Raw genomic sequence first — 27138 nt, 5'->3', positions numbered from 1 at the left:
GGTTGCTGATTGTGCACTGTGTATGTTTAGAGGACTGCTTACTGTTAACCTAGATGACACAGTTTCAGGGCCCATATATGGAATCCACCTCCTGAGAGGGCAAACACACTGAGCAAGCAAACAGGGGAGCAAGTAAGGAAGTTTCATGTGGGAATCCAGCAGAAGTGTGACAGAGAACTCTAAACAGCATATAGAATCAAGGAAGTTTCAAGGTGCTATGAAACTGTGCTATGCATTTCCTCCAATTTAACCAAACTATACCTTATGGACGTGAAAGCTTGTGATTGTTCAAGTAGCCCTTCACTTACAATGGCAATTAAATTAAATTAAATAAGTTAATCTACTAGTGCAGTTTTAAAATTTGAAAACGATTAGGACAATTAAAACTGTTTAGAGTCAACTTATACCCTACTTGACTACAGGTAGTCCTTGACTTAAAATCTTTCAGTTAGTGACCATTGGAAGTTACAGCAGCACTAAAAAAGTGACTTATGATTGTTCTTCACACTTACGATCATTGCATCATCCTCATGGTCACGCGATTAAAATTCAGGTGCCAGGCTCATATTTATGACGTTACAGTGTTCCAAGATCATGTGACCTCCTTTTGTGATCTTCTGACAAGCAAAATCAATGGGGCCCACTGTTCCATCGAGAGGGAATTGAAAAAGGTATAAAAAGCGTTAAGAAGAAACCACTCGCTGCAACACTTGCTGTCCGAATGAACTGTCTGATGAGGCATATCTATCGAGCTTGTAATGGTGGATGAACGGAGAAATAGAATTCCAATACTTCCTCCAAAGAAGCTTGAGATGACCAGGCAGCAGAGGTGGCCGCACTGTATGTCGAGTGCGCTGTGATGCCAGGTGGAACTGGCAGAGAGAGTGCAGAATATGCCCTGGACATAGCAGCTCGTACCCAACAACCAATGTCAGAAGAAGAGGCTTTGGAGCCTTTCTTACCTCCCGGCTGGAATTTCAGAAAAAGAGCTTCAGAGCTCCTGAAAACAGCAGTTTGTTTAATGTAAAAACGTAAAGTACGACGTACGTCAAGGTAATGCCACTTACGTTCCAGCCGGTGGGATGGGTGAAGACAGAAATCAGGAAGCACCAGTTCCTGGGCTCTGTGGAATACAGAATTTACCTTAGGTACAGGCTGGATCCAGACGGAGGATGACCTTATCTGGATGAAAGATGCATAAATCTTGTCTGATGGACAATGCCGCCAACTCAGAAACACGCCTTGCCAAGGTTATGGCTACAAGAAAAACCATCTTTAAAGTCAAGTCATATAAGGATACAGAATGCAAAGGCTCAAATGGAGACTGAGTTAAAGATTCCAGGACTTTGGAAACATCCCAAGTTGGAAACCTGTGGATTGTTGGTTGGTGATGTTTGTGGCACCTCTCAAGAAACGACAGATAAGCGGGTCATGAAAAAGGGGCTGTGCAGAAGTCAGGGAGCGGACGGAAGACAGTGCTGCGATCTGACGGTGGAGAGTGTTTGGCGAGAGTCCGAGATCCAGCCCCTGTTGAAGAAACTGGAGAATATGTGGGACAGAAGACTGTAAAGGAACAATGCCCTTTCTATGGCACCTGACAGAGAACTGTGTCCAAGTGGCATTGTAAATGCGGTTAGTAGAGCGCCTGGAGGCTTGAATTGTGTGAATAACCTCAGTGGACAGATTGGCAGTCCTTAGAACCTCCCGCTCAACCTCCAAGCGGTTAGACGTAACTAAGGAAGGTCGGGATGTTGGAACGACTCTTGAAGAAGCAGCGAGGGAAACTGAGGAAGCTGCCACGGTGGGGCTACCCAGAGGTTCAGTAGATCGGCAAACCAGGTTCTGCGAGGCCACCGAGGAGCAATTAAGATCAGTTCTGTCTCCTCCATCAACATTTTACGTACTGCTCGTTGTATGAGAGGGATCTGAGGAAAAGCATACAGAAGGCCTGGAGGTCATTGGCACCTTAGAGCATCGGCTCACTCCGCCCCTTCAGCCACGTACCATGAAAAGTACCGTGGCAGTTGATTGTTGCCCTGGGAGGCAAAGAGGGCAAAAACTGGAAGGCTGTACCTTACAGTCAGCTGATAAGATTCCCCGATGCAGGGTCCACTCTGCCAGGGCCATGTGCATGCGGCTGAGGTTGTCTGCCTGGGTGTTCTGGACTCCTGAAATGTGTTCGGCCTGGAGAGACAATAGGTGAGTTTCCGCTCAGGACCCCAGTTGAAAGGACAAGGCCATTAGCTGTCTGGACTTCGTCTCCCCCTGCCGGTTTATATGCGCTTTTGCGGTGGTATTGTCCGTAAGGACGAGCATGTGCGCATTGGCCACAAGATGTTCGAAGTGAAGAAGGGCGAGAAGGACAGCTTTCAGTTCCAACCAGTTGATACTGTTCCTCTGGTCGGAGCGTGACTAAAGGCCTTGGGCTGTGTGCAACAGAATGTGAGCTCCCCAGCCCCACAGACTCACATCTGTGGTTAAAGTGAGGCGTGGGGGGTCGAGAAACAAAGAGCCCTGTTCTAAGGCAGGGGAGAGCCACCAGTGAAGGGACCGGCTTACCTCTGAGGTTAGATGAACCTTGTGCATCGAGCAACTGCAGTCTGCCTTCTGGTAAGGTAACAGAAACCATTGGAGCTGGCGAATGTGGAATCTGGCCCACGGAACGATGTTGAAGGAGGACACCAGTTTCCCCAGGTGTTGAGACAGGTGAATGAGAGGAATGTTCTGCTGACCTCTGATGGATAAGACCAGATCGTGAATGCTCACTTCCCTTTCTGGTGATAAGAAAACCCGTTCCAGAGAGGTGTCTATCACTGCCCCTAGGTATGTGAGGTGAGTTGTTGGCTGCAGGTGACTTTTCTTCAGGAAGCTGTGGTCTTCTAGGGTCTGAAGGGTGATCTGGATGTCTCTGTGAGCCTGGTGTAGGGACCTGGACAGTAACAAAATATCATCAAGGTAACAGAGAATTCTAACTGGCATAGATCTAAGATGGGCAGCCACTGCAGCAAGGATTTTAGTGAAGACTCTCGGGGCCGAGGACAACCCAAATGGAAGGGCATGGTATTGAAAATGATTGCCTGCATAAGAAAAATAGAGGAACTTCTTGTGACCAGGAAGAATAGGGATATGGAGGTATGCCTCTGTGAGATCAACCGAGAAGAGGAGGTCGTTAGGCCGAATGGTCTCCAAAACCAATAGCAGAGAGTGCATTTTAAACCTCCTATAGACTATACATTTGTTTAAAAATTTGAGGTTGAGGATTGCCCTCCAGCCGCCCCCCTCCCCGGAGACTTAGGCACTATGAAGAGACGTGAATAAAACCCCTGCCCATGTTGGTCAGGGGCACCTCCTCAAAGGCCTGAATTTGGAGATGACCAATGGCAAGTTCAACCAGATGCCTTTTGGTACTGTCCCTGGACACAGGATATAGTACGAAAGTCTGCGGGGGACTAGAGAGAAATTCCAGGGCACAGCCAAATAGGATAGTACGCTTGATTCAGGCATCATGGGTGATATCATCCCAACGATTGCCGAAAGCTGACAGGCGGCCCCCAAGAGGGAGGTCCATGGAAAGATCACTTCTGCTTTCGGAAGGAGCAGTTGGAGCTGCCCTTGAAGGGTTTCCTGTAAGAGAAACACTGGGAATTTCTGTTGGATCTGTCCTGAGATGGATAGCCCTGTCTCGGGGGTGCCTGGCATTGAGGACGGGGGTGGGCAAAAACCCTATCTACCCCTCAAAAGGACGACCTACAGAAAAAAGAAGAGGGTTTAGAATCTGTTTTGCGGCTGGCAGAAGGAAGCACCTTTCATTTATCCTTGGACTCTACTAAGATGTTCCAAAGGTGGGCCAAAGAGCAGAACAGGAGAGAAAGGAGCAGATGCCAAATGCCACTTTGCTCCAGCCTCCGCTTGCCATTGCTTCAGCCATAGAAGACGTCTTGTGATGACTGAAGATGCCATCGACTTGGAAGAGAAATGAGCCGCATCCAGAGAGGCATATTCCATTGCCGCTTTGAGCTTGTTGATGTCCTGGTGAGAGCAGGAATCAGCCAGAGGAATTCTGTCTTGCATCTGCTTCAGCCAACGAAGGGCCACCCTGTTGAAAAAAGAAGAAGAGGTGGCCCTAGCCATCCATGCGGCGGACTGATGACCTTTGACCAAAGACTGTTCAAAGCGTTTGTCTTCAGGACGGAAAGCGTCCTCTGGAGCATTGGTGGCTGCATTGGGAGATGACAGAGAAGCCACAGGTAGATCAATGGAAGGAACTTCCAACAGCTTAGAAAGCTCTGGACTGACATTGTACAATTGTTTGTCCAATGCAGACGGGAGGAGCTCCGCCCCTGGAGATTCCCCCTGATTCTGAATGACTTCCAAGAAAAGCTTTGGGGAGGGAACCACATGTTTTTTGACAGGAGGTCAAGAAAATAGTGGATCCGTGTGTCAGATTTGTCAATCTCTACAGTAGAGGAAGGTTTTGAGGCTGGGATGCCAGAGATTTTTTGGCCTTGAACAAGAGGGAGAGAAACAAGGCAGGGTTGAAGAGGCCCAGTAAGGCCGATGGGGCTGGTGTCAAGTCCTCATCATCCAAAAGGTCGGAATCACGGGTCACCTGTTCCTCAGAATCAGCAGCAGAAAACTGAGTGGTAGTTTGAGAAACCGCCCCTTGAGAACAGGAATAATTGCCCTTGTTTGATTTCTTAGAAGTAGAACCCTGAGGGTGGTGGAAGCCAGACACCAATGTTGGAGGCCTATGGCAATTCAATAGCTGCTACTATGATGTCAGCCATATCATTGGGATTAACAGAAACAGTTCTGGGGGTAGGAGAACCCACATCTATGTCTGGGGTGACACTACCACCCCCCTCAGAATCATAGTCCACTTGAAACCCAATCCCATCCTCTGGGTTTAAAGGAGAGACGGGGGAGATACCTCCATTAGTATCAGTAGAGAGCTATGCTTGGTCTTAGAAGTGGCCTTTCGTGGAGCGGAATCAGAGGCCTTGTCAATGTCTGGACCAGGGGTAGCCACATTTTGAGCCTCCTGGGGAGGGACAGGCTTAGGCCTTAGCAGGCTTGGTTGAAGAAGACTGGAAGCATTGGTTCTCTTTTTGCTCCTGGATTCAGAGGGAGCTGGAGCAGGAATAATGGCTGGAGAAGAGGGATCATCCCGAGATAACATGGTTTCGTTGGTTGGCATTACTCACGGTTACTGAACACACACAAAATGGCCACCATATGTTTCCTGCCCAAACAAAATGGCCGCCCGAGTAGATAGGGCCCTGAGGAAGGGCTGAGTAGATAGGGCCCTGAGGAAGTGAACCGGCCAGGCGGTTTAGTGCTCATCAGAAATTGCCGCTTTGCTGTCAGAAGGCTGGAAGTGAAGCCGACAGAGCCTTTCGAGGCCAAAGGGAGAAATAAGGCAATAAGAGCGGTGGCGTGCGAAACGCCCTGCACTCAAGTGACAGATACCGCACTTTGGAGAAGCTGCAGGCTGCAAGGGCGATGAGATTGCTTTTTTAAAGTCTTCAGGCGGCACTGCTGCAGCGATCGCTGCAGCGATCGGCTCTTCGGGCAGAGGGGCAGCAGCAATGAACAGAAAGGCAGAGCCTGAGGTAAATTCCCCGTTGGCTAGCTGCAAGTGTTCCATGCCGCGTGTGGAGGCAAGCTAGAGCAAGGCAGAAGCCCCCAGAGGCTACAAGCCTCCGAATCGAATGAATTTAAGAGCCAATTGAAAGAATTTCAAAAGATAGCCAAATAGAAAAAAAATGGAAGTTTTCGGAATAATTTTAATTTAAAAAGAATTAATTAGCAAGGAGAGATAGAGACACAGCTAATCGAAGGATCGACTGAGTCTATTCTGGGGAGGAGTAGTCTCGTGGGAGTGTCTTTATCACTTGTAGACTCAGTCATATTGGATCCTGACGGAGTCATACTCCACCTACTAGGAGAATGCAATATTGCAAGCTAATTCCGCCAACTGCCAACAATTCGATCCTGACTGGCTCAAGGTTTATTCAGCCTTCCGTCCTTCTGAGATCAGTAAAATGGGGATCAGATTATTGGGGGTAATATGCTGATTCTGTAAACTGCTTAGACAGGCAGTAAACTGATATAAAGCAATATATAAATCTAAATGCTATTGCCCGTTTCCTAGGACTGAGGGTGGGTGACTGGCCCAAGGTCACCCAGCTGGTTTTATTCCTAAAGTAGGACTAGAACTTATCATCTTTCTGTTTGCAGCCTTGTATTGTCACTAAATTGACACTCTTATGAAAACCTAGTTTGAAAAAATGCAAAAATATCTAGAATAAATTTGGTCCAATTTTAGTTTAAAATACGTATTTTCAATTCGACTATTTTTTATAAATATATTCTCCTGTATTAATACAAGCTTTGATTAATGGCATTAAAGGAACACATTCTCTAAAGTTCCAAATAAAATTCTAATTGAACAACTTGTTAGAGAGTCACCCCTTCCTTCTTATTTATTTTCCAATTCTTTTCAGCGATGGCTGATACGAAGATGTCAGCAGCACCACATATATTTTTTCTGTCAGTGCTTTCAGTTTACCAAGCTCTAAAACCAGATTTGACAAAAGATCACTTTATTTCATAAGAACCCTCTAGGCCTTACCATTAATCACAGAAACTTGCCCCTTATTTTAAGATAAATTAGAGTGGCAAGGAACATGCATTTTCAGTGGTGACACCACTTATAGAAGTAGTATCTAACTCCCACTTATTTTAAGTAGGATTTTATTTTATTTCAATCTACATCATTTTTCTCCATCCACTGGGATTCCAGTCTAACTCAATGGACATCAGTTGAATCCATTGAACTTAATAATATTAGTTGAAAATATTTTTTGATAAAGTGCAAACGTTTGTTTTGAAAGGTAAGACAAAATTATACTGAAAGAACGGAAGAATTAAATTGTTTCCAGGCACTGCCTTTAAAACCTGTCTTCTCAGAATACCGTTTAGCTTTCAATGAAACAATTAGCATCTTCAAACACAAAATTCAGGTCAAATGAAGGTAGAACACTTGCTATGCTTGCAAAAGGGCTTAGAATTAATCTCTGGCATTTTCAATAAAAAAAGGCCAAGCAACGGCTAATGAGAAAGAATTTCTTTGACAGGAATCTCAAACAGCTGTTGTTCATCAGAGTAAACAGTACTGTGCTAGTTGAACAAAAAGTTCAGCTTGGGGTAAGAAAGTTTCTCATGTTCTACATTTATGAACATTCTATGCCATGGAGTTGATGGCTTCAAACTAGGAAATTCAAGGTCTAAGCTAGGAAGTTAGGGTCCTATCCTGATGAGTTGCCATGACTGTGTGAATTCACATATCTATTCAGATTAATAATACAATATACATATACAACGTTTCATGGCACATTCAGTGTCCCATGAAAGCTTCTATCATCTGAAACTAGCAGATTAATTTTTCAGACAGGAACCGTAGCTCTACAAACTATGTAATTTCATTTCAGGTTTGTTCCAGATTATTTCATTCTCATAGAAATACAGCCTCATGAGCTCTTAAAGATTTTTAATAGATTTGGTTCTTCTCCCTTGTTAATGTGCTTCCCTACTTTAATTTTTAATATCATTAACTTTCAAATGATTTAATATTTTTTCTTCAAATTTAAAATCCAAATTTTCACCAAGGTAGTCAAGGTAGCTGAAAAATAACAACAAAACACTGCATCTTGTAACTTAATTTCTATTTTATATTATCTACTATAATTATTTACTATACTATTCTACAATAAGGCCACATCTAGAATACTGCATCCAGTTTTGGTCACCACACAATAAAAAGGATGTTGAAACCATAGAAAGAGTACAGGCAACAACAAAAATGATTAGAGGCCTGGAGGCTAGCCATGCCCTGTTAAGTAACTGGGCATTGTTAGTCTAGTGAAGAGATGGACCAGGGGTGACATGATAGCAGCGTTCCAATATTTGAGAGGCTGTCAACAATTTGCCTTCAGAAGTTGTAGGTACTTCATCACCCAAGGCTTTCAAGAAGAGGCAGGATAGCTACTTGTCAGAAATGGTACAAGATCTCCCCCTTGAACAAGGGGCTAACTAGATGATCTGCAAGGACCCTTCAAACTCTGTTACTCTAATAATTTAAGAAAGGGTGACTCTGAGCCAGACTCATTCCCAACTCCGCTCAAAAATATTGGCCAGGTATGTATTATTTGCACTGCATTTATAAGAATCTGGCTTTGGTACTGAGCACAATAATTCCAGCTCAAAACATTGATTTAAAGATCTCTGTATTTGAACATAAAAGGTTTTGTAGCAGCCCCAAGTTAATTTTGCTTTTGAAAAATGGAAAGATGTACTAAAATGTTATAAAATCATCAAATAATCCATTTTCTACATCAATAGACTAAGTTAATTAATACTGTTTTCTACCTTATACCTTAACAAGTTTTATTGTTAGATCTTTGTATTTTTTATGGTCTAATTTATACTGGAGATAAGAAAGTCATAATTTGACACGTGTGAGTTTTAATAATGATACTTCTCATCTCCTAACATATCTTCATATAAGGATGCAGGTGTTTGCATTCAATACAATACAATAGCAGAGTTGGAAGGGACCTTGGAGGTCCGTGACCCGACAAAAGCGCGAACGTCATAAGCGCGCCGACAACACCGCGGTGCTAAAACCGCGATGTCAAAAGCGCGCCAACAGCGCGCCAACAGAAGCGCGATTGAATTTACGGTTTACGGTTAGGTTTAGGGTTACGTTACAGTGCACTTCTGTCGGCACGCTTTAGGGCTAATTCGTCGCTCATTCGTCGCGCGGTTTTCTCACCGTGCTTTAGTCACCACGGTTTAGTCAGGCGCGCTTTTGTTGTGCGCGCATTTGTGGTGGAACCTGGAAGTCTTCTAGACCAACCCCGTCTAGGCAGGAAACCTTATACAGTTCCAGACAAATGGCTATCCAACATATTAAAGACTTCCAGTGTTGGGGCATTCACAACTTCTGGAGGCAAGCTGTTCCACTGTTTAATTGTTCTAACTGTCAGGAAATTTCTCCTCAGTTCTAAGTTGCTTCTCTCCTTGATTAGTTTCCACTCATTGCTTCTTGTTCTATCCTCAGATGCCCTGGAGAATAGTTTGACTCCCTCTTCTTTGTGGCAACCCCTGAGATATTGGAACACTGCTATCATGTCTCCCCTAGTCCTTCTTTTCATTAAACTAGACATACCCAGTTCCTGCAACCATTCTTCATGTTTTAGTCTCCAGGCCCCTATGCTCCAATCCCCTATGCTCCAGTCCTCTATGCTATAAAAATGGTATCTGTAGCCTCACCATCTTAAAATTCTCATGAAAAACTAGATCAGCCTTACCCAACCTGAGCATCCAGTTGGCATATAGCCTTCAATTTCTATAATTTCCCAGTCAGAATAGCCATTGCTGAAAATTCTGGGAATTGGTCTATCCGTTTGGAGGGCATCAGGCTGAGGAAGACAGAACTAGATTTTTAATATAAGAAGGGATGCGAAGTACTAAAATCCTGCTTTGTTTGATATATTATAAAACACAGAAAAGTAAACTGCTCACATTTTGGCATTAAGTTACATATGAAGATTTTGCTTTTTGCAGATTAATTCATGGAAGCCTATATTTTAGAAACTCTTGCTGTCTTATGCCTAAACTGCATAAGTCTGTATCCTAGCCTGCAAAACCAATGACTCAGCAAATAACAACAAATTATTCAGCTATGACTTTGAAAAAAGCTGTTATTAGAGCTGTGCCCTTTGCTCTGGATCCTATCAGGACTGAGCCTTTAATATATTTTCTATCAACTTTTTACCAAAACTGATTCCAGGAAACCTGTACTAAATTGAATGCATTTTTAGATCTATTTTCATAAACTTGCCTGAGTTCTATCGATTCTGTCTGAGTTATATTCAATCAGAATATAGATCTTTCCAGTCCATTCTGATCCTTTGCCAATTTATCTTATGAGGGTACCTCATGGATGAAAAATAACTCAAGACTAATCACTTACTATCCAAACTGATTAAACGCATGCAAATACTAAGTTATTAAATATTAGACTCTAATAAAACAGGTTCAGAACATTAAGCTTTCATGATAATGAAAACAATGGTACTGGGTACTTTGACAAATAAGTCAGTCTCCCCTGGGCTTTTTCCACTGCTGTTAATACTAGGAGTTGGGGCAGAGTACCCACTGTATTCTGCAGAGCACTGTTATACCAAAAAAAAAAAAATAGATCTAAGCATACAGGTATTCCTCAACTTGCAACCAGTTACTTAGCAACTGGTCAAATTTATCATATATCTCCCCAGGGATACTTATGACCCAGATTCAAAGTTCCAATGGCCCAAACACCCCTTCCTATGGTTATCTCATTTTGGGCGCTTGACAACGGGCCTGAATTAATGTCCATTTACAGTCCTGTGGTCAGACAACTGTGGTTTATGTTTTCTGCTACAAACTAGTGTTTACTTCCACTTTATGACAAAAAAAAACACCCATTGAGGTTTAACGACTAGTGATTAAACATCAGAAAAAGCTCATAAAATCAGGTAGTCATGTGGTTGGCCTTCTTAATGACCGTTACAATTTATGTCCTTAATTACAGTCATAGGTTTGAGGCCTACTGTACAAGCTTTATAACTGTAAAGTGTACAATAAAACAGCAGTCGATCTATTTGTGAAGAAATAAGTTAAGGGCCTACTATTAGATTTCAAGTCATCCCTCTTTTCTCCTCTTTTCTACAGAGATAATCTGCAGAAGGTTGACTCTGATTTTGAACTTCTAGTAATACAAAATCTATAAACAAATGGATTTATTTTTTTCACTTGGCTTGATGAGATGAGATGTGGAGAGTCAGAAGATTTTGTTATTGTAAATAAATTTTAGCTTGAGTGTTAGTTTTTTAAAAACCCATCAAAAATCACCATATGCTAGACTTACAATTTTTTTAAAAAAACTGAACAGCCTTCTATATTTATACTACAGTATTGATTAAAACCCATTTTTGGAAAGGCTGAGATTGACAGTCTGTTATTTTTAACTAATGTCTTGGTTTCCATTTCTGCCACTTGTTTGCTGTGGTTTCGAAACTACCTTCAATCTGTACACATACAAAACAGACATCATATTAGAGGAAAGCTTTGTATTTCAGCCATGTACAAGAGCTGAGATCACTAAAATGGACAAAGGTGATGTGTTGACACAATTCTGAGCAAGAATTTACAATTGCAGCTTTTTCTGCATATTCTAATATACACAGAGAGACACAAACAAACTAATAGCAGATGAGAGGAGATGCATGGTTATCAAAAGATTAACTTAAACCAGTGAAAACACCAATTACTTTCCTATTGCAAAACAAAGTTGCTGTTTTTAAGGATACTTACCAGCTACAAAACACTAAGCAGCCTCATCTCAAGTACAATGACAGTAATGCTTATTAAAGAAGACCCATTAGTATGAAAGTCCTTTTTTGAGAAATGGCATGCAATACTATCCTCCAGTTCTTGGCATCGGAATCCAAATATTATCTCTCCATTTTATTTAGCCAGTATGATAAATATACAGTTGGCTACTCCTAAAATTATTTTTTTTGCTTAGTTTTCTTCTTTTCTCATTCAGTTTTTTCTCTTTCTGATTTAACATATTTCCATCTTGGTACTCAGTTTGGGCTCAATTTTTCAGGATAGCTTTTGAGTACTAATACCTGACATCCTGAGAAAAGTTGTGGATATCAATATAATTTTATTCCTTAAAGCACGGGTATCAAACTTGCCACGTCATCTAGCCGTCACATGACATATCAGAACATTTTTCCCTTTGCAGAGATGGGGTGGGCATGGCCTGCAGGTGACGCATCCAGCCCATCGACCGCCAGTTTGACACTCCTGTCTTAAAGCAAGACATTTTTTAAAAAAAAAATTAAATATATTTTAAAACCTTTGAAATTCAGAGATAGTCCTAAAACATTTAAAAATAATAATAAAAATCCTAAAACATCCAGATTAATTAAATATGCATACTATAGGGAGAAGATATTTGGCCAGTTGGCAATACATCCAGGAAACAGGGTATTTAACACATTTAGCACCCCAGGCCCGCAGTCAGTGTTTAAAGCATTACAAAAAGCTAAGAGTTGGGGCCATTTTAATCTCCAGAGAGAGAATGTTCCACATATTTTGTCCCAAAATAGCTTTTAAATCGTCTTCTTGAAAGTCATGGCGAGTTAGGTCACAACTGATTTGAAGGAGATATTCATAACTTCCCCATCAAGTGTACTTGATATATTTCATTCCAGGAACTGCAAGGTCCAGGAACACAAAAGGATGTCTGAACATCTCAGGCTTAAGGTAAACAAGGAGAGCTGAGATTCATTAGCAACAGATGCTGAGAACACCTTTATGACTTTCATACACTAATGAGTATGTTATTGCTAAAATACATAAACTTTAGTTGAAATATGGAGAGAGAATAAGTGAAAGGCTGTATGATAAAATGGGCTAAACCTAAACCTTTGGTTATAATATAAAACTAATGGGAAAATAAGTGGTTGAAAAGATGGAAATTTATATTATCTTGTAGCCTTAAAGACAATTTTTATAAAATAATATATGGTTTGTGCTTGTCATCAGAGAAATTGTCTGGAATGTATAAAGGAATTTCAAATCATTGCTGGAGGTGAGCAACATGAAGTGATGTTCTATGATGTTAGGTGGACTGGTAAAATATCAAAATAATTTTATGTATAAATATATGAATAAATTCAAATGATTTTATTAAAGCACAACTGGAACCAGAGATTCTGGGATTAATGGACAAATAACTAGGAAAAATTGGGAAATTTAGTTTTTATACGGAATATGACAACTGCAAGATTATTATATGCTCCAACGTGGAAAGACTCATCATTACCTACAACAGAGAATTGGTTGGTGACAATGATGGAATTTGCAGAGATGATCAAATTAACTGCTTTGGTCAGAGAAAAAAACGTATCTACATTTATGATTGACTGGACACCCCTTATAGAACAAATGTACTTAGGATTTGTAGTTTTGCTGATTAGAAAAAAATTAATAGGAAAAAACTAAGTGTTTTTTTATAATCAGCATAAAAGATAATTCTGTAATATTATTTGTATTTGCTGTAAAGGAAATCAGAAGCTTCTTCATCCAAATTTTTCTTTGATTTTCTTCCTGCACTTTTGCTTTTGTTCTTCCTTTCTCCATTGATTCTGTTCTTTATTACTCTACGTTAGTTTTTATGTGTTTTGTAAAAGTTTAATAAAATGTATTTTTTTAAAAATCAATGGATATATGTTAATAAATTGGTCCAGTGAGTCAGTTACAAGAAAGGCAATATCAGATTGCTCATATTCAACATGTCTTGAACATCACTAATTTGATGTGGTTTATATCTGCAAGAAAAATATTTTACTTACAGAAATCAGTAAAAGGATTAATCAATATAATTTCAACAAGTAACAAGATGCAATTGACCTTGGAGATGTTACAATATATTTGCATTTTTTAAAAGCAAGACTTATTGGATAGTTCAAATAAAAGTATCCAATCCAATTGCCATATTACAAGATTAACATGATAGAAATTCATTAAAACCATTTATATATTGCCACTTATACTGCATTTCCAAGTTATTTACAATTACTTTAAAGAACAATAATAAAACATGTAAGTTAAAACACTCCATATATGTTATTCATTAAAAATGAATGGAAGAATTTTTTAAAAAATCCAGCTCTACCAGTCACAATGACAAATTAGTACATTTCTAAATGTAGTAATAGCTGCCCTTTGCTTATCAAGTGAGAAGAGTTTCAAGGGCAGATATTATGAACAAGACCATTCTCAGTGGCTGCAAAATGATGATCCACAATCTTTAACAATCCTAGCAATTTTGCAGATCTGTAATGAAAAGCAATCTGCTGATCTCATGCTACTGCAGATCCAGGAGCCAACTAACTTGCCTCAACACAAGGATATTATGTCCATGACATAGGAACCAAAAAAATGCATTCTGCGCTGGTCACATGACAATACGGAAAAATTTGGTTTTTAATTGCTTACTCTTTTCCATTTGCAGGTCATCAATGGCAGACGTAAAGATTTATATTAACCAGATGGTTTAAAATTTGTCAATGTCAATTTAAATGGTCATAATAATTTACTTATAATTAATATTTCTTTATGAACATCTTGTAGGAAAGGTTTCTTTCAGGTAAGAAGGCACAGCAATTCATGTGCAAGAGGAGTGTTAGAAAAATACTTTTTCAGCTTTCATAATTAGCATAATTTGGAACTTATCATATTTAATGCATTATTACGGAAGAATTGCTTCAAATAAAACCATGCTCCCTTAGGCATTTGGGTCAAGATGTTAAGTGAGTCTTGCTGGTTGATTTGTTTATGGCTATGGGGTTTTTTATTGATTGTAAAGTGGATTTTTTAAAATGTCTGTCATGTTATACAATATATTGTTTATGGTTGACATTTCTTTTGAATTATTTGCATTGTTCTTTTTGTTTGTTTGTTTGAATTTGTTTGCTGCCCAGAGTAACAATAGTGATATGATAGCCGTATAAATCATATAAATAGATAGATAGATAGATAGATAGATAGATAGATAGAGAGAGAGAGAGAGAGAGAGAGAGAGAGAGAGAGAGAGAGAGAGAGAGAGAGAGAGAGAGAGAGAGAGAGATAGATAGATAGATAGATAGATAGATAGATAGATAGATAGATAATTCTGGAAGATCCCTATTTATTGACAGATTTCTTTCAAATTTCAATTTCTAATTTGATTATTTTTTTACTAATAAATTCTGATGCAAGTGAGACAGGTGGTACACATCTACAGTGGGGCAATAAAATATTTAGTCAGCCACCAATTGTGCAAGTTCTCCCACTTAAAAAGATAAGAGAGGCCTGTAATTGACATCATAGGTAGACCTCAACTATGAGAGACAAAATGAGAAAACAAATCCAGACAATCACATTGTCTGATTTGGAAAGAATTTTTTTGCAAATTATGGTGGGAAATTAGTATTTGGCCAATATAAAAAGTTCATCTCAATACTTCGTTATATATCCTTTGTTGGCAATGACAGAGGTCAAACGTTTTCTGTAAGTCTTCACAAGGTTGGCACACACTGTTCCTGGTATGTTGGCCCATTCCTACATGCAGATATCCTCTAGACCAGTGATGTTTTGGGGCTGTAGCTGTGCAACACGGACTTTCAACTCCCTCCAAAGGTTTTCTATGGGGTTGAGATCTGGAGACTGGCTAGGCCACTCCAGGACCTTGAAATGCTTCTTACGAAGCCACTCCTTCGTTGCCCGGGCGGTGTGTTTGGGATCATTGTCATGCTGAAAGACCCAGTCAAGTTTCGTCTTCAATGGCCTTGCTGATGGAAGGAGGTTTGCACTCAAAATCTCACGATACATGGCCCCATTCATTCTTTCCTGTACACGGATAAGTCGTCCCGGTCCCTTTGGAGAGGAACAGCCCCAAAGCATGATGTTGCCACCTCCATGCTTCACAGTAGGTATGGTGTTCTTTGGATGCAACTCAGCATTCTCTCTCCTTCAAACATGACGAGTTGTGTTTCTACCAAACAGTTCTACTTTGGTTTCATCTGACCATATGACATTCTCCCAATCCTCTTCTGGATCATTCAAATGCTCTCTAGCAAATTTCAGACGGGCCCGGACATGTACTGGCTTAAGCAGGGGGACACATCTGGCACTGCAGGATCTGAGTCCCTGGGGGCGTAGTGTGTTACTGATGGTAGCCTTTGTTACTTTGGTCCCAGCTCTCTGCAAGTCATTCACTAGGTCCCCCCGTGTGGTTCTGGGATTTTTGTTCACCATTCTTGTGATCATTTTGACCCCATGGGGTGAGATCTTGCGTGGAGCCCCAGATAGAGGGAGATTATCAGTGGTCTTGTATGTCTTCCATTTTCTACTTATTGCTCCCACAGTTGATTTCTTCACACCAAGCTGCTTGCGTATTGCAGATTCAGTCTTCCCAGCCTGGTGCAGGTCTACAATTTTGTTTCTGGTGTCCTTCGACAGCTCTTTGGTCTTCACTATAGTGGAGTTTGGAGTGTGACTGTTTGAGGTTGTGGACAGGTGTCTTTTATACTGCTAACAAGTTCAAACAGGTGCCATTAATACAGGTAATGAGTGGAGGGCAGAGGAGCCTCTTAAAGAAGAAGTTACAGGTCTGTGAGAGCCAGAAATCTTGTTTGTTTGTAGGTGACCAAATACTTATTTTCCCCCATAATTTGCAAAAAAATTATGTCCAAATCAGACAATGTGATTGTCTGGATTTGTTTTCTCATTTTGTCTCTCATAGTTGAGATCTACCTATGATGTCAATTGCAGGCCTCTCTCATCTTTTTAAGTGTGAGAACTTGCATAATTGGTGGCTGACTAAGTACTTTTTTGCCCCACTGTATGTAGCTTACATGACATAGACCATTGAAGACTGCCATGTCCAAGAGCTGATTGCTCTTCCACATTAACTGGAAATAGCTGACAAACTTGTGTTTGTACACTACAATCATAGTTAATTGAATCATGGTTTATTAGCTCAACTGCTTGAACTTGCAAAATTAGTCACGAATTAGCCAACCACATTTTAGTCTAGCAACTTTGGTGACACCAACCAAAGATTAATATGTAATTAAAGCTTGAAGTTAATGGTGATTAATTATGCACATTAGGAGGGAGAAGGGGTAAGTGCAGAAACTAGCATGGTACAATGAACTGAACTTTAAGTTGGAAACAAATTGAAAGCCTACTCATATATGTAGCAAATTGGGATTTCTGCAAATCCATGTTTGCAAAAGTAAAATGATATCCTGAATTTTAGGATAAAGAGCAATACAAAAATTGAAAAAATAAATTAGTGAAAGCCCTTGATAATTCAAAACAGTATGTTATTCCTGATTGTCTGAATTCTACAAGTAGAGATAGTGCTAAATCACTACATTACTGAGAGACAGTTTGGTATGGCAAAGGTAGGAGACTAGAAACTGGGAGATCATGAATCCTAGGCCTGGCATAGGTACAAAGATAGCTGGGTGACCTTTAACCATGGGTGACCTTAAGCCAATCATTTTCCCTCAGGGCTTGGAAGGAGACAATGGCAAATTACAAGATTGATTGTGAAACCTTGCCAAAAAAACTTCAGGGACTAGTCCAGTTGCCAGGAGTCAACACTGATTCAAAGGCACAAAAATAACACTCCATGCTTGGAATTTTCTCCTAGTTGCCACCTGAATCTCAATTTTAAATCAATTTCCCAGCAAGTTACACTAAGAGCAGAGCCAATGACTGATGGAACAAGGAGCTGACAAATAGACTGGCTCCTCAGAATTTTTCTCTGCTCAAGGGGAGAATCTGGGATTGCCCACAAGTCTAGAAGATAGTAAAACAATGGTCATTGGCTCATTTTAAAGCTCTGGAGGAACTGCCATCTTTACCCAAGCCATGATTTAGTACTTTCAAAAGGACACTGGGTTTCCTTCCTTTATGAAGTATGAACGTTTTGAAATTAATGTAAGTATTCTCCCATGGAAAATGCTGTTCATCAAAAAAAAAGGATAAGAAAGGACTTTGAAGGTTGGACATTAGAGAAACTGAAAGATTATAATTAAAAGAGAAGTGACCCATTAATATAGAATGGATCAATGTATTCTAACTTTGGAAGAATCCAATGTTATTTAGCAGCAATGAACTCAGAGGATGTTTTGAATGTGGATTTTAAAATGAGTTAAAAGAATGATATGGAAAAAGATGTTACACTGAATTTACAAATGAAACCAGTTGTTTTGATAATTAGAAGGAATATATAAATAACAAACCAGAAAAGTGACTTGGATAACTTTATTTTAGATTTACAAAAGAGACATTTTAAACTTATGAAGGAGTTTCTGAGAAGTGACAGCGAAAATGAAAAGAAATCATCTTTGGGAACACTATTTAAAGGAATTAAAAAGATTCTTAAAAGTAAAGGGAAGGAATATAAAGTTGGTTTATTTAAAGTTAAAATGTGTGTTGTTGTTTCTGGTAATTCTTAATGGATTTTTGCTGATTGGGACTGAATGGTGAGATTTTTGTTTATAGATAAGAGATGAGATATGGGAAGTACATATGATTTTGAGGTTATCAGAAAAGGTGATAAATTATTGAAGTGGTTTGTACTTTCTTGAAGAAGCCATTTCTTTATATATCTCTTTTCTTTACAAATGTTTGTTTTTTCCTCACATTTTTTACTGTTTGTATTTTCTTACTTTGCATTGGTTTTTATCTTTGTATCTGGTAACCTCGTTAAAAATTTCTTACATTAAAAATGTAAGCTGTATAATAGCCCATTTATGTTGCAATTCCCATTTACTTGAGTGCATTTACAAATCGTTCTTGTGTTCCAACCAGAATGGAGCCTGCCCACCACGGCTGTAACTCATAAAATGTATTGGTCATATGATCTACCCAATTTATGACTTTATTTATTGTGGCAATCATTAAGTGAATCACCATTGTCACTAAGCAAATGCCACATTCATTAAGCAAACCAATAGTTGGCTATGAGTATAGTTTTGCCAAAATTCAGAAGTAAATGCCAATTTTTGGCAAAACTGTCATAAAACATGATCACATGATTGCAGGACACTACAATCATGGGCCAGTTATCGAGTACCCCAAGTACAGTCACACATAACCACGGAGGTCCTGACTGTTGCAATTTCAAAGCTGGACATAAGTAGATCCTCTGGAACATCAAATGGTCTTAAGTCAAGGACTACCTAAATTAAGACTTCTAAAACAGATTTGCCTCTATTAATTCTAAACAATAATCTATGAAGAGCAAGAGCCATCTTTGGAAGATATTCCTTTGAAAACATGGATTCTGCAGATTTCCCGTCTCCTTCCTTTGCGGTTTGAAATGTATGAAAAGGCACTGAATGAGTCAGAAATATAAACAGAGGAAGAGTAGCATAACCATAAAATTATCAATAAAAGAAGAGCCTTTTCTGTTGTGGTTCTGAGGTTTTTCCTTTTATAAGAAACAGCCATTCAGTTTAATTGCTTACGGATTTAGGAAACTGCTAGGTAAGCTCCCCGTTGGGAGAGCGAGTGCGTTCAGAGAAGCATTGTGAGAGTTGTATTGGAGAACACACAAACCAGCATACAGAGACACTGCAGTTTAAATAGGCTTTTACTTTCGTGGAAATAGAGGTATCAAGAGTCCATCAAACAGTCCAAGTCATACACGGATAAGACAGTCAGTCATCAATGTCTTTCAGTTAAGGGATAATCCAAATAACATAGTCCATAATCATACAAACAGTCCAGTACTTAAAGTTTGCTAGCAGTTGCAAAACTTACAATAGCTCACGGCACTTTCTAACAGCCAGCTTCCAAAACACCCAGATCAGATCAGCCCAGCATCTAACAAACAGAGAGCTAACAGTCATTCTGGCTCTCTCTTATGGCCAATTGAGGAAAACAGCAACCAATCACATTTTACAGTATGATTTAAAGAAAAAGGTATAGCATTGTTACATGATTTATATATTGCCAACCCAACCGTTAGATTATATTCCTAACAGAAACAATTTAAAGCTTAATGTTTTACAAATACTTTTGGAAAAGTTATAGGTATGCATATATTTGCTTAGAAGGAATATATAAATATTGCTTATATAAATAAAAGAGAGCCATTGGTATGCAGAAAGCACCCAAATGCATTTTCCATTCTGTTGCAGGGATGGCTCACCTTAAAGTCTATGCAACTCTTAAGAGGCAGATTATTATGTATTCCATGCTGCCATTGCACATCTTTTCTATCAGATTCTGTGAGTTGGAGTACTACACTGCACTTGGATCCAGATTCCATCTTCACATTGAGGAATAGCTAGTGTGTTTTTGAATCAGTTCCTAGACTGAGAATATATTTTTCAGCTGCTACATATTTAGCTTTTGTAAAAAAAAAAAATCTATTTAGCAACAATGCTATTGCTCATATTGCAATTATTGTGCTCATACCAATTCTGGATTCCTATCTCCATCTGTAGGCTGCAGGGGAGGATATTTGCACCAGCAACAATACATTTCATTTCAATTTATTTATTGTTTCTTTAGCAAATTTATATAGCTATCCAACTTACACAAAGATAACTCTGGGCAGATTGTATTAAAAATGCACAATATAAAAATCCAACAACACCCCCCTCCCCCATGGCGGCAGCAACAGTTGATTGGCTCCATCTTCATTTATGGTTCCCAGACCCACTGAGAAAATCCTGTTGTCAGGCCCTTTTGGAAAGGCAACAAGGTAGGGGCCAATCATACTTCAAGGGAAATGTTCTAAAGAGGCAACCACTGAGAAGACCCTTTTTGTGGTCTCACCAGATGTACATTCCTTAATAGATGGCATCCACAACATACCCTGACTTTCCATTGTAATGACAAAAGGGAAGAAACAGAGGAAGGCCACATGGGCTTTAAAGGTGACAACCATGCAGCCAGTAAAGGCTCCAGCAAAAGAAGTGCACAAATCTAGGCTTGCACAAAATTGTTCAGGCTGCTGCATTCTGAACCAACTGAAACTTCTGGATATCTTCAGGGGCAACGCCATGTAGAACACATTACAGTAGTCCAGAAATATCTAGAATTGTGGAATGTTTCTCTTTTGAAGACCCTACAACATTTAAGTACCATGAAGCATTTTATTTGATCTGGTTTGGCAGCTAGAGAAGGATAGGAAGATGAGGGAAAGGAAATTTAGTGTGATTATTTTTTGCTTCAGTAAATATTTACTAAATTATTGGACAAATTATTCTAAAAGTTGCTTCTTTATAACATAATGAAGTTTTTGGGCCACAGATAATTTAGTTCAAATGTTAAAATCCATCCAATTCATTCAAAAGTGTTAACTGGAACTTCAGTGATAACGTGTGTGTGTGTGTGTGTGTGTGTGTGTGTGTGTTTCAGAAAAAAACCTTCACTTTTGTCAATTTTGCTATGCTGCAGCCTGATTCTACAGTTGTTGACATCCATTTTTTTTCTTATGAATCTACACTCAGTACCCGATAATAACGAAGTAAAAACAGAAGTTTTGAAATATCTGTAAATCTATTAAAAAGAAAAAACTGAAATATAAAATAGGCATAAGTATCCATACCCTTCATTCGCTACTTTTTTGAAGAACCTTTGGCTACTTTTTTGAAGCACCTCCGGGATTGGGCGGCCTATAAATTTAATAAATGAAATAAATGAAATTATTTACAGCCTTGAGGCTTTTTGGCTACTACTGGACTGGCAGATTTTCTGCCATTCTTCCTTGCAAATCCTCCCAAGCTCAGTCAGGTTGGATGGCGACCATTGGGGGACAGCCATTTTCAGATCCCTCCAGAGATGTTCAATAGGATTCAAGACAGGGCTCTGGCTGAGCCACTCTAGGACATTCAGAGTTGTCCCTAAGCCACTCCTGTGTTGTCTTGGCTTAGGATCGTTGTCATGTTGGAAAATGAACCTTCAACCCAGTCTGAGGTCCTAGGCTCTGTAGAACAGGTTTTCATTGAGGATATCCCTGTACTTTATTCAGTTTTCCTTCAACCCTGACCAGATTCCCAGTTCCTGCTGCTGAAAAACAACCCCATAGCATACTGTCACCACCATGCTTCACTGTTGGGATGATATTGGGCATAGGGTCAGTGGTGCCTGGTTTCCTCCAGACATAATGTTTAGAAGAGGTCAAACAGTTCAATATTGGTTTCATCAGACCAGAAAATCTTGTTCCTCAAAGTCTGAGAGTTCCTCAGGTGCTTTTTCGCAAACTCCAAGTGGGCTTTTATGTGTTTTGCACTGAGGAGGTTTCCATCCAGTCACTCTGCCATAAAGCCCAGATTGGTGGAGAACTGCTGTGATGACTATCCTTCTGGAATTCTGTCCTATCTACACAGTCAGAGTGGAATTCAGTCAGACCATGGTAACTTCTTTTACTAAGGAAGGCCCTTCTCCCCGGATTGCTCAGTTTGACCAGGTGACCAGTTCTTGGAAGAGTCCTGGTTATGCCAAACTTCTTCCATTTGAGAATTATGGAGGCCACTGTGCTCTTAGGAAACTTCAGTGCAGCAGAAATTTTATTGTAGCCTTCCCCAGATCTGTGCCTTGCAATAATTCTGTCTCCAAGCTCTGCAGGCAGTTCCTTCAACCTCATAGCTTTTGCTCTGCTACAGTGTGCATTATCAGGTGTGAGGCCTTCTATAGAGGTATGTGCCTTTCCAAACCATGTCCCACCAATTTAATTTACCAAATGTAGACTTCAATCAAGGTGTAGAAACATATCAGCAATAATCAAAAGAAATGGGAGGCATCTGAGCTAACTTTCAAGTGTTGTTGCAAAGAGTCTGAATACTAATTATGCTAATATGATATTTCAGTTTTTTTTTTTCTTTTTTCAACAACTGTAGAATCAGCCTGTAGCATAACAAAAGTGACAGTGGTCTGAATACTTTCTGAATGCACACACACAAACACACTATTCCATGCCATTGAAAGCTAGTAGCAAATGCAAACATAAAAAAATGTAGCTTCCTCCACTACAAAAAATAAGTTCTGCTGTAAATTTTGGGCTGTCCAAATTTATTTCATACAAGAGTAACTCGAAAGTTGGGGGGGTTCAGTCATATTTTTGTGTTCCCTAAATATCGACAATGTGATATTTATGAAAGTCCTCATGACTGCACAAAACAGAACTGCATGCATTTTCTCTTTATCCAAACAGTCTGCCCAGATCTCAATGGCCACTGGAGGACAAGCGTCATCTTGTTCTAGCCTACTTGTATCTTTCTGATCCATTCATTTGAAATGAATATTTAGAATATAAACTTTTTATTTTATTTTATGAAAAACTGAGCAAACTTGTCCAAAGAGAACTAGATGGCTATCCTGCTGTATTACCCCACTGAGTCATTTTAAGAAAAGACTGTATCAAAAGTTTCAGAAGAGAGTTATAAAATGAACTGTTTATTTCTTACGTAGACTTCCATTGATTTTATAAATGGAATCCAAGTTCAGAATAAAATAGGGGGGGGAGCAACCATAGAGCATATTATGCTAGCCAGTATCACATACATGCTTCAATTATTTCATTTCATCATCTCCAAATTATATATAGTTTCTTTCCATCTTGAAATATACGTGTGTAAATGTTATTTAAAAGCAGAAATCTTAGTGCAGAACTGTCATGAATCCAAGAATTAAGAATCCTTATCAGCATGGAAACCTCATTCTCTGAACCCTTTGAAACACTGGAAATTCACTGAAGCTATTGCTTATTAATGACCATAGGCAGAACATAGGTATCAATGGGCAGCAATTGTGATAACTACGCATTATCCCTAATATGAAAAGCAGCATGAACATGAATACCAGTTGCTGGAGAGCAGCAATATCGGGTTATGATTCTTACATCCTGCTTGCAGGCTTCCCAGGGACAGCTGCTTGGCTACTACAGGAAACAGGATGCCACATTAGGGAGGACTTTGGTCTGATCCAGCAGGTCAGTCATGTTCTTAAGTATATACTTTACATTTCGAGAAATGTCATAATTCCTGATTTTAGCTTCATGGTATGCTGCATATGTCCACTGCAGACAAAAATAATGTACATATGCAATAAGTTAGTCTAATGTTTTCTTTAGAATGTCAAAATTGTCTGCTCTTCACCTCTAAATCTAAGTGACGAACTGTCATAAATATTCCTTTCTTATAGATTCTAGAAAAAGCATGGCTTTCAATTTTCTTAACACCTTCATTGACTTGGGATTAGATCCTTGTAATTGCACATAAGGAATATATATAACAGCACAACTTACTTTTAAGGACATATGTAAATATTATTTCATTTGTTTAACCTGACACTCTTTCCATTCCGTGCTAATAAAAGCAGTTTCCCAAAATGATCCTACAATCTCACTTCCAATATATAGTAAAAACAATTCTTTCATACATGGAACATCTTTGCTACAAACACTAAAATCCAGCTTTTGCTTCCCAAATATTTTAAACCCGAATATGGTTTCATAAATCTATCTTTTATTATTTTAGATAACCAAATACATGCAGTTTCAAAACCAACCATTAGCCTTCAGCAAATTAGAATGGAAAGATTAAAAAAGAAAAACAAGATAGTATATGGACTAAAAATGTCAGAATGTTATAATTTATTTACTACATGCAGCCCGTTAACAATTGTAATAATGCATTTTTCTAAATAGCCTATATAGAGATCAATTAAAAAGTCAAAGTCATTCACATTATAGCATTCAATTGCATAGGTTACAGCAGACTGCTTCTCTCCACAGACATGCCTTAAGCATACAGTACTACTGGTGCAGTCCTGATCTCAGAGACATGTTTAGTCATCGAGTTCAAAAACTGGGAGAATTGAGCTCTAAAAAATATTACATTTACAGATAAAATCTGTAACATTCATCCTTTTTTACAATCTTTGATCGAAATACTGAACATTCATCCTTACTAGCTTGAGGGCTACTCCTCCCATTGTCAGCACATATAAACCAACATGGTCCTACAATCCATATGTTTAATTTTCTAGCACAACATAATATAAAGAACAAAGCTTTCCAAAATACATTTAGATGACTGAAAGGACAGAAACCCATGCTATTGACAATGACATCTGAATATTTCAGCAACATCTTAGTAAAAACACTGTGTAGACATGGCTAGACTGACAAATGCAACTATGATTTTCTTAAATTAAATCTTATCTTTTCCTAATATACATTTTACAAACTGATCTGTTGCCAACTTCCCTTCCTCATTTAAAACAGACAAACCAATAAAAAGCCTTACAATCAGCTTTAAGAATCAGTAAAATTTATCTGCAGAGGCATGACTCAGTATAAACTTTTAAGCAAATTCTCCACGGCACTATAAAATGACGTAATCGTGTATAATTCAAGCTTTTCTACTTCTTAAAATAGAGGCACGTTTAAAGTACTACTGGGGTGACAACAGAAAACAATTTGTAACCCAACGCCCGTAATACCTTCATGTTGTATCCTTTAACTGCTCCTTCTTCTGCACTTGCTATAAAGCTATCCCTATAAAACAAAAGCAAAAAAGGCACACAATAAAAAAATCTCCATTGCATTTCATTCATCCCACATCTTTTACTAGGGTCCTCCCTCCTCTTCAGCTGCACCTGCAACAGTCCTTAATCCTGCATGCCTACTACCTCTGATACAAATTCAAAATGCAGCTGCCTGAGCATCCTTCAGTGACTGGACTGCAAAGTGATCAAGCAAAACAAGTGTTCGGGGAAGATACAAAGTTGGTACGTACATCGAGAGTTTGCCACAAGTGAATTAAAAGCAGCATTCCCCCCCACCCCCGTTTTTACCAAGGCAGACGCTTTGCCCCTTGAAAAACCCTTCGGTCCGCCCACATCGACTGCATATGGAGGGAGCCAGGAATTAAGAGAGCGTTCTGCATTCACACACATCAATGCATGTAGGCAGACACCTTTATAGTGCAGCAGCAGCGGCCGAAGGAAAGAAAAAAAAAACCCGGCATGCTTTTCTTCCCCGCCGGCAGCTATCAGACCCCGCGTCCTGCTGATCCGATCCTAAAACGTGACTAGAGGTTTCGGCCTCGCAACAAGCTTCAAGAAAGAAAAGAAAGGCACACCGCGTCTCTTAAAGCAGCCAGACACGCCACCTCTCTCTTCTTCCAAAGCGAATATAGTGGGAGGAGGAGAAGCAGGAGCAGGAGGGAAGAAGAGGAGGAGGAGGGAGAGGAGCAACAATAGCAGCAACAGCTTGAAGGGTGATGAATGTGCGAGCAAAGCAGCCAGTAGTGATTCTTGGCGGCGGCAACAGCAGCAGCAGCAAGAGCAGCAGAACGAATCTACCTCGGAGAGGCAGTTTTGAGGCGCATGGAGGCTGAATGCGAATGCCTCCGGGCAGCAGCAGCAGCATCAACAGACTCCCCGCATAGTCCCCAAGCAGCAGCCTTCTTTCCGGGCGGCTGCCTTAATTGGGGAAAAAACAAAAAGAGGCGAGAGAGAGAGAGAGAAGCAACAGCTCGGGGGAGCGGAACATGCAGCCCCCTACCCAGTTCTAGGCGAGTTCCCACCACTCCAGACACGCGCTTATAACTGAGCAGCGGCGGACCTCTCCAAACTAATCGCGGCGCCAGCCCCTTCCCCACAGCAGGTCCACGGTTCGGGCAGCCCCCCACGCCCTGTGGGCTCTTCCAAAGGGGGGACCTCCGGCCGTTGCACACGACGGCTTCCCCTTCCAGCTTAGCAAAGCAGCAGGGAAAGGGAGAGACCGACCCGCTCTGCCTCGGCTTTGGGAAAGGCTCCCTCCTCCTCCCCACTAGGTCCGGATTCCGCCTCTGCCTGGAAGCGAGCAACAGCCGGCCAACCTTCTTCGGTTCTTCCCCTACTACTTACTCTGCGCCTGAGGAAAAGAAGGGAGAGGGGGGGCAAAAAGAACCGCGGACGCCAGCACTACCGACCACTGCTGTCCTTGCAGCAGTTCAGCCAAACGTAGTCTTTGCCTTGCCTCGGCTGGAAAGTCCCTGGTGCGCTGCCCCGGCTGGTTCTTTTTTTTTTTCCTTTCCCCCGCCCGCCCGGCACTTCCTCTCCCGCCCTCGAGCCCACTCTGGAAATCCCCGCCGCGTTCTTTCTTTGCTCGCGCTCGCCCGCTCGCTCTCTCTCTCGCGCGCTCTGCCGGGCTCTTTCTACAACCAGCACCCCGCCGCCGCCGCCACCAAGCGCGCCTCCAGACTGGCTTCTCGGCACTGGCGAGGCGGGTTGAACGAGGGTCGGGCCTCAGCGGAGCTCAGTCCCCGCCCCGCTCATTCGCCAGCCGCGGGCTGGTTGGCTGTCCTGCCTGACGGAAAAGAGGGAAAAATGGGGAGGGCATGGGGCGGGGGCGCTATTTCCGCACACATTTCATTCAGGAGGAAAACGGAACGACCGACCCCCCCTAGCCGTAGTTCCGAGGAAGAAGGGACAGAGGTGGCGCTGTTTCATTCG

The 27138-nt window shown here is 40.4% G+C and overlaps 1 protein-coding gene across 3 annotated transcripts in view; it reads right to left on the bottom strand.

Annotated features, from left to right (window-relative positions):
- The window catches only part of TRAF3 (TNF receptor associated factor 3), a 78206-nt gene extending 51456 nt beyond the window's left edge, over positions 1-26750 (bottom strand). Inside the window, exons 1-2 of one of the 3 annotated variants that reach the window (XM_014055054.2) lie at positions 26551-26750; positions 25141-25195 (exon numbers count right to left, since the gene is read on the bottom strand). The gene's annotated coding sequence lies outside the window, so the exon portion shown is untranslated. Of the gene's footprint in view, positions 1-25140; positions 25196-25296; positions 26029-26550 lie in introns of those variants that run through there. The other 2 variants (XM_087726697.1, XM_087726706.1) reach the window with 2 other exon arrangements.
- Between the last annotated feature and the right edge of the window lie 388 nt (positions 26751-27138).

Source organism: Thamnophis sirtalis, unplaced genomic scaffold, assembly GCF_051295495.1.
Source record: "Thamnophis sirtalis isolate CommonGarterSnake01/CBP01778 unplaced genomic scaffold, rThaSir2_p1.2 scaffold_1, whole genome shotgun sequence".
Lineage (NCBI taxonomy): Eukaryota > Metazoa > Chordata > Lepidosauria > Squamata > Natricidae > Thamnophis > Thamnophis sirtalis.
The sequence above is the reverse complement of the archived record's forward strand: the minus strand, read 5'-3'. Positions and strand labels throughout refer to the sequence as shown.